This window comes from Bos grunniens, chromosome 21 (assembly GCF_055505025.1).
Source record: "Bos grunniens cultivar Pamir isolate PY7600 chromosome 21, Bosgru_T2T1.0, whole genome shotgun sequence".
Lineage (NCBI taxonomy): Eukaryota > Metazoa > Chordata > Mammalia > Artiodactyla > Bovidae > Bos > Bos grunniens.
This window is the reverse complement of record NC_141185.1, coordinates 64,363,488-64,371,707: the sequence shown is the minus strand read 5'-3', so window position 1 is coordinate 64,371,707 and position 8,220 is coordinate 64,363,488. Positions and strand designations below refer to the sequence as shown.

The following is an 8,220-nucleotide window of genomic DNA, read 5'->3' as shown; positions in this document are numbered from 1 at the left end:
ACAACAGACTAGAAATGTACAGTGTGGGGTAATTCTGCATAGTCTCCTGGCAAGATCTGGTAAGATCTGAACCACAGTCTGTGCATTCATTGCCCGATCTGCTGACAGATCACCGCCTGCCAAATGAGCTTTAAAATTTATGAAACCTTTAATAGAAAAAATCTGAGAAGAGAAAACCAGACTAGGAGAATTGCATAAGTAAGTGTTGAGTGAAAGGGCCTTGACCAGTTTTCCTTCTTTGACCTAAATTCATTAGGGAAATTTGAGAAACTGTAAAGTTTCAGAGAACTTCAAACTGGCATTTTCCCCTTCTCTGCCTCTAGTCAACTTTTATTTTGCTGTCAGCTATTAAGCTGACAGAAGAAGAAAGCTGTCTTTCAGCGGTTAGAGTCAGCCAATGAGGAGAGCTTCAAACCAGGCTTTCAGGGAGGCAGCACTGCCCAGACCTCCTGGGAGGCAAGGTTCGGCTTATGAGACGGACAGGAATCAACTTGTTGAAGCTTTTTTACTTGTCAGAGCATCTTTAAATAATCCACGGTTGCAGCTGTTTCATCTTCAGACAAAGGAAAGTGAAAATGGTCCCAAAAAGGTGTAACATCTCAAGCTCTGTAAAATGAGGGACACCTGCCTTTAAAATGGAAGCATCTGAAGCAGGCAAACAACGTTTTTATCATGCTACTGAGTTTGTCTTTCCTTGTCTGTGATGATTATTCTTTGAGACACAAATCAAAAGAAAGCGAATCGCATCCAACTATTCTAAAAAGAAAAGATGACCTGATTTTTTTGGTCATTTTATGGTTCAGAAAGGGGATTTTTCTCAATTGCTAGGAAACAGGTGGGAAAATTGCATTTCTAAGAGTGATGCTCCTTAGTTAATGAGTTTTGTGGTGTGGTGGTGGTGGTGATTTAGCTAGCAAAATCCATGCCCACGTTTCAGGCTTCTGGAGAGTAATACACTGTCAGACCAGCTCAGAGAACTGTGCAGGGCTGTTAGCAGTGTTTCGGGTCTCTCTCAGCCACTAAACCCCTTCCTTTTAATACAAAGAGCAAGACTATCCTGAGTAGTAGTTGACGAATGACTTTTTACTGTGTGCACTGAAACGCAATGACGATGAAGCAATTGATGCATTTGTGATTCACTGTCTCAATGGATTCCACTTTTCTCCTCTCCAAGTGGTGAAACAGAAAACAGCATTGCATCAGGAAGAACCTGAAGGTGTCCTCCAGGAGCTGTGCCCCACGTCACTGATTGCCCTCAGTCAGAAATCTTGACCTGCAACTTTAGAGGGTGGGTCTCTGAAAGAATTTCAGAGCTTACACAGCAGTGAGGTGTGTTGCTCTCTGATGAGAACGAAGCTGGCTGGAGCGCTGGGAGTCTGGCTCTGACTGTTTTCACAAGCCAGGGGCATCTTTGTGCACTGAAGTTTCAGAAAGGTAGGCACCATCTTATGGATGTTGTTATTATTTGAGTACCTTCAAAACCAAGTTGGTCTTGACTCTGTGTATGTGTGTGTGCGTGAGAGAGAGAGAGAAATGATCAAAATGTTTGTTTTTTGGCCTCATGCAGGAGAGAGACAGAAAACAGAAGTTCAAAGCCATTTGCTTGATACATTTTTAGTAATGAGTAAATGGTGAATTCAAACTTCTAACCTGTATTACTTGCTCTTGGCAAGTTTAAACTGATTCAGTGAAGGCCCAGGAAGAATTGTTCAGAGAGTGAAATCACGTGAGGCTGAACGCTGCGTCAGTGTAGCTTGATTTATTTGGAAAGCCTTGACTCAAGCTGAAATGAAAAGGGTGCCCATGGATCTCCAGGCAGCATGGAAAAGGCCACTTCAGACTACTTAAGAATGTCATAAATTTGGAACAAGGCAGAACTTGCTCATCTCACAGTGACAAGCTTTTTTAAGCTTGTTCCATCTTGAGGGAGATAATGTCATGTCCAGAAGACATTAGCTGATTAATTCTAAAACTTCCAGCTTTGTGCAGAAAAACAAAACAAAAGCAAAACTCTATTTTTTCTAACCCATGTTTAGTGAAGGTATTCTTTTGAGCAATTTTATTTCCTGAAAAGCCTTATACAGAGCATGGGAAAGAAATTTGGGGAACTTGCCGGATGATGATTCATTCATTAATCTGCAATATACAAGGTCTTTCTCCACTACAAGTGAGGGTTCAGACTTTAAACAACACCTTTCATTTCTCTTGGGTTTCCACTTAAAATTTCATCAGTAAAATCCTGGACAAAGGGACAAATTCTTGAAGAGGAAAATAGATACAGATAATAATTGTATAGTCTTCCCATTAAAAAATTTCTGTCATTTCTAAAAGCAATCACATTAATTTCCATAAGTTTGAAGATAATTCTGGGTTTAGCAGTAAACTGCACTAATTGAATCCTTACTGTGTATTTATGCATTTCACATTTAATTCAGTGAGACAAGACTCATGTCATTTTCAGATAAGGAAATTTAGTCTCAGATTTATAGCAGCGTAGTAGGGAGGTGAGAGAGCCAGAACTCTGTTGCCTTTCTGCACACAGAATATATGTATGATTGGAGCCCTCTGTATTCCTATCCTTTTCCATCAGCCCTTTATGAGTCCTTGTCACATGGAGGAGTTTCTGAATCCATAATATGAAAATTTTGATATCTGATAGAGCAAAAGACCAAGCATGAATCTATATTTGCTTCTGCTCTGGGAGTGAAGTCATGATGAAGTTGACTGAACATGGACTAGAAAGGCAGACAGACCTAGATTTGAGTCCCTGCTATGTGACCTAGGCAAGTTAGTGAAATTCTTCAAACCTCAGTTTCCTTGTTTATAAGCTAATTGTAATAATGTCCATCATATAGCCTTGTTATAAGGACTAGAGAGACAAATAATGAAAGTGCCATCTGCATGATTGAAAAATGGTAGACTTTCGATCAATAATAGTCATTTCTCCAATAACTTGTTGAAGCTTTGACATGCTGGATCCTGTTCTGGGCATGGGGATATCAGCAGTGACAACAGAGGCAAGACCCTGCCCTCATGGAGCTGACTGGTGCTTATTTATTATATCATTGTGTGACTGACTTTCTGTGAAAATTACATTATGATTATTGAGACCCTTTATCGTGGATACAGTCTGGCTTTGACATAGCCTCTGAAGCAGGGTAATGAAAGTCCTGTGTCAAGATTCCCCTAAAATATAGTAGAATTCGGCAAAAAGCAAGAACATCAGATACTTCTTTTACAAAAGTCAGTTTGTTCTGCTAATCATTTCAGAGTTAGAGGTCAGGAAGGATGTGCTTTTATGCAAACATTTACACACACGCGCACACACAGAGAATTCATCTGAGTTTTCCTGGGCCCACAAAGCCATAGTAGAAGCATTACTGACAGGAGAGGTGTGGGAGGAGGGTCTGGCTCCAAGAACTCATGAAACAGAGTGTAGTGTGGCAACCATTCATGTGCTTTAGGTCCCAGGCCATCTACTCAAGAGCCCTGGGCTTTCCAGGGCCTTCCCAGTGTGAATTTAGGGACAAAGCTTGAACGGGAGATAATATACCTTTATAAAGACAGATTGAGGGCAAGAGCAACTGACTTATTTACCAGCTAAAAGCCTGGAGTTAAGTAGGCCAATTGGCATCAAGAATAGTATTTTGGCATCTGTCCCTAACTTTGAATCCCAATAAACTGCAGATCATCTCAGAAAGATACGAGAGGGACACAGGGAAGCTCCCTCTGGAATCCAATACAACTGTATTCTTCCTTTTCCTGGCAACACCTGCATACCCAATACCACTGCCCTTGTTGGTCTTATACACCCTGAGTTTTTTTATGTAGTTGGTAGACCCAGAATGACTGAACAACTCTGTGTCAGCCGAGACCAGAGAGTTGGCATTATGAAAGAAGGCTTTGTAAAGTGACAAGACTTACTTTTGTAAACCCAGTCCAACGATCAGTCTCATCATTTTATGGGTCACGTTGCCTTCAGATTGTGTCTTGTAGCAAGGATTTTAAAGGATGAAAATATAAACTAAGTTAAAAGCCTAATTAAGGCTTAGGTAATAAACCCTCAAAGAGCAGGTGGATGGAGAGATTAAGAATCTTTAACCTTATATAATACTGTAATAGCCTGAATTCTCTCCAGGGATTTCTGTGAATGGGGGACAGACGTTTGATTATAAGTGGACTGCAGAAATCACTGTTTTGAAACAGTTAAATTATTTTGAAATTTCATTATTATCAGACCTTAAAGTCTGCAGAAACCCACTAACAAATGGAAGAGAGCTGTGTAAGAGGGGATGTGACCTTGAGATACACTCCTCCTTTCCCAGGTAGGAGGGTTTAGAATTTTCCAGGCAGTGAGTGTTTATATGCTGCTCAAATAGAAAATGTTTTGGTTCATTTTAAAAACCATTTTCTCTTTATTTTTTTGCCCACGTGGTCACTGGCAAGTCTTTGGAGAGCAGTTGTTTAGTGTTCTAAGGAGTGTGAACTGAGCTGACCAGAGACCTGATGCATAGCTGGCATTTAGTGTACAGAAATTCCAACTCAATGAAAAGGTTCCCTTTTTTCCCTGAATTATATCTTCAGGAAATACCAGGAAACTGAGGTACTTAACCAGAATTTCTAAATCCCTCTGCTCAGGATTGGTATACACAAACATACCCCACACAGACACACACACACACACACACACACATGCACACACATGACATAGACACAGACACACACACACACACATTCATGTGCATAATATAAAAACAAAATCAAAAGATACATACTTTGTGTGTGCAGCAAAACTGTAGTTCTCATGTCATAGAGTGCGATAGATTGGGCCTTCTGCCCTCTGAAATACATGGTGTGTGGTCACTGGGCCTGGAGAAAGGAGGAATGGAAGCAGTTTTCTAGCTTTTTAAAAAACTGAGATATAATTTACATATTAGTTTCAGATGTTGTTCCATAATAATATTTGTATATATTGTGAAATAATTACCAAATACAATTCTCATTAATGGGAAAACTGTAAAATTCACAGCTAATACATATATTTAGGTTATTTGAAAAGATAAAATATTACATTGAGGGATTTGAAATCATTTTTACTTACATTTCCATATTCTACAATGAAGTAATTAGGAAGGGAAAATCATATGGCACAATCCACTTGTTCTTTATAAAGTCCTTATGTTCAAAAACAAGGCCTATTTCTTTTATTTGGTTTCATTGGCCAGACATACTTTAGCAGATAGTCAATAAATACTCACTGGTTAGACTGACAGGCTGAACAATAATTATTTCAAGATTCAAGCAAAAATTCTAAGAGCCTTTTCTTCAATAATGAAGATTACTTAACATCATTTAATAACTAAATTGGCTTCAATTTCTTCCCCTCAAATTTTGTTTTCTTGCTTGACATCTGATTAAAGCTTTAAAACTGTAAAATATGCTGATGCTGAACAAATCTCAAACTGTGCAGATGAGCAGTTTTCATGTGTGATGTTCCCATCACAGGCTCACTGTTACTTCTGACCTTGGGTCAGCATTACAGACTTTTAATGAGCTCCTCTTGTTCCATTAGCTTGGCTTTCCCTTGCTTGTTTCCTGTATATCTGCTTTCTGTGAATTCTGGTCTACGACCACCTGTGAAAGAGAAAAACTTCAGAACTTTGCTAGATGATGGCTGTAAAATAATATTCAGGTTGGATTTTCCTAAGTAATTTTTTCACAGGTTACATTTTAGCAGTGGTTTTCAAACCTTTTTTTGTTGTTTGTTTTTTGGTGATCACTGATGGTAAATACTTCCAGATCTCCACTTAGAATGTACACACACATTAATTGGAAAAAATTTCCCAAACAATATTTGATATGTATTGATGTTTTCTCTTCTATTCCATTCCACTGCATAACCTTTCTGGCCTGACCTAATAATTTTGTAGCTGGTGCATGCATCACTCATGTCTGACTCTTTGCCACCCTATGGACTGTAGCCTGCCTGGCTCCTCTGTTCATGGGATTCTCCAGGCAAGAATACTGGAGTGGGTTGCCATGCCCTCCTCAAAGGGATCTTCCAGGCCCAGGGATCAAACCTGAGTCTCCTGTGTTGCAGACAGATTCTTTACCACTGAGCCACCAGGAAAGCCTTTGTAGCTGGTAGTGGTTCTCAGTACTAGCTGAAAGGAAGACTTAACTAGGTAATTTAAAATATATATATTAAAGTCAAAATCACACTAGACCCATGAAAAAGACTAGAAATTCCAAAAACAGACCTCTGCTTTACGTATCAGTTGCAATACATTAACTCCAATACATATTGGACCCTTGGTTTATAACATTATAGATACTATAAGGAAAGAATGACCATTTGAATATCTATATGGACAAAATCTTGTTTCTAAACTCAAAATGTATAAAGATCTAAGTGTTAATATGGATGTGACAGGTAAAACATTAAAGTTCTGGATCTGTGCTCTTCAGTACAGTAGGAATTGAATATCATACGATTATTTTGTTTACTTTCCCAGCATCTTTTTGTTTTTGGTCAACCTTAAGACGTTTATAATTAAGTTTCACCAACATGAATGACACAGGGGAACTTGGAATCCCCTCTTACAGCACGTGGTACCAGCAACCTGCCCTGTGGGTCAGCCCAGCCCCAGTTCCACCACTTTTCTCTAGGTTCCCAAGTGCCCCTGCTTTACAGAATCAGGTTACTGTATGGTTTAGCAGAAAAAAAAAATTGAGGAAATACTCAATAAATTTTAGTTTAGAGAAGAAGAAATTTTAAAAAGGCTTAGAAACCTGTAGATCCCACCTCATGATCAGTAGAGTAGCAGCAGGTTGAACTGGCACATGTTGGACCTTCCCCAGCAAGGGAAAAGGAGTTGGTGCTATACCTGGTGTGGCACTGACTTGGGACCTTGGTATGTGTCAGCGTGGTATTTTCTTTGATTCACAGCAGCTAATGGCAGAAATCCAAGAGACAAATGAAAATCATATAAATATATATTGGAAAGAAATTTAAGGATGCCCTTTTCAAAAGAATGTATATTTGAGAAGTGTAGAAACCTAGGGAAATTTTTGTTTTTAAATAATATGTTACATTTTCATACAATATACCCAGGATGTTTTTCCCTCCAGGTACTTTTGCAGGCAAAAGATCCATAAATTTAAAGCCATGATTTTAATCATTAATTCTCCCAAAAGTATAATTAATAGATGAGATATTTTCTCTGTATTCTAGACTTTGCAAATATGCCACATGTCTCTCTTTGTCTCCGTCTCTCTGTCTCTGTCTTTCCCCCGTCTACTTAAAACCTGGGTGTTACCTGCATTTTTTTTCATTAAGGAACTTCTTGCATTAGATAGACCTGGACAGGAATGACTGGTTCTTTTCAGTTTTGAGGTCTTACAAGTTATTTTCTTTGGGTGAGTAAGTAGCGAGAGCTGGTGGCCGTAGGCAGTGAAGTTGCCCTGGTTGAGGAAGGCTCAAAGGAGGAAACAGTGACTATGGCAGAAGGTGCCCAGTTTCCCAATTTCATGCCAGCACTACTTGCTAGGGGGAAAAAATCCCCCTTTCTATTGTTATTTTTTAATGATTTCTTAGTCAAAGAAGAAAGCTGCTGGGAACGTGTAATTGAGGTTATTTTTCTGCACTTCTTCACTGCATCCCTGTCCTGTGCTGTAGGCCGTCACACCCATGCATGCCACCCTTATCTGAAGACTATGCGAATCTTTGTCATCTTGTTCTTTTCCAAGGGATGCTTCCTTCTGCAGAGGCAGTTGAAAATATTTCATAAGCAAATATTTTAAATATTAAAATTGGGGGCTTGCTTCATCATGTTGCCCTGATAACACCAAAGTGAAAGTCACTTAGTCAAGTCTGACTCTCTGCGATCCCATAGACTATAGCCTGCCAGGCTCCTCTGTCCTCAGAATTCTCCAGGCCAGAATACTGGAGTAGATAGCCATTCCCTTCTCCAGGGGGATCTTCCCAACCCAGGGATCGAATCCAGGTCTCCTGCATTGCAGGCAGATTCTTTACCATCTGAGCCACCAGGGGAGCCTTCCCTGGTGAGCCACTAAGTCCTTCCCTAAAAGTAAACTTGCCTCCTCTTTATCAGTGAGTAAGACAGATGTTCCAAATTCCTTCCTTTTAAAAAAATTGTTTATTTTTGGCTGCGGTGGGGCTTGGTTGCTATACACAGGCTTTCTCTAGTTGCGGTGTTT

General features: G+C 39.6%; 1 protein-coding gene across 4 annotated transcripts in view; it reads left to right on the top strand.

Annotated features, from left to right (window-relative positions):
• The first annotated feature begins 1,333 nt into the window (after positions 1-1,333).
• Positions 1,334-8,220, top strand: part of CERS3 (ceramide synthase 3) — a 168,631-nt gene continuing 161,744 nt past the window's right edge. For all 4 annotated transcript variants that reach the window (XM_086364873.1, XM_086364870.1, XM_086364871.1 and 1 more), the window contains exon 1: positions 1,334-1,434. The gene's annotated coding sequence lies outside the window, so the exon portion shown is untranslated. The remainder of the gene's footprint in view (positions 1,435-8,220) is intronic.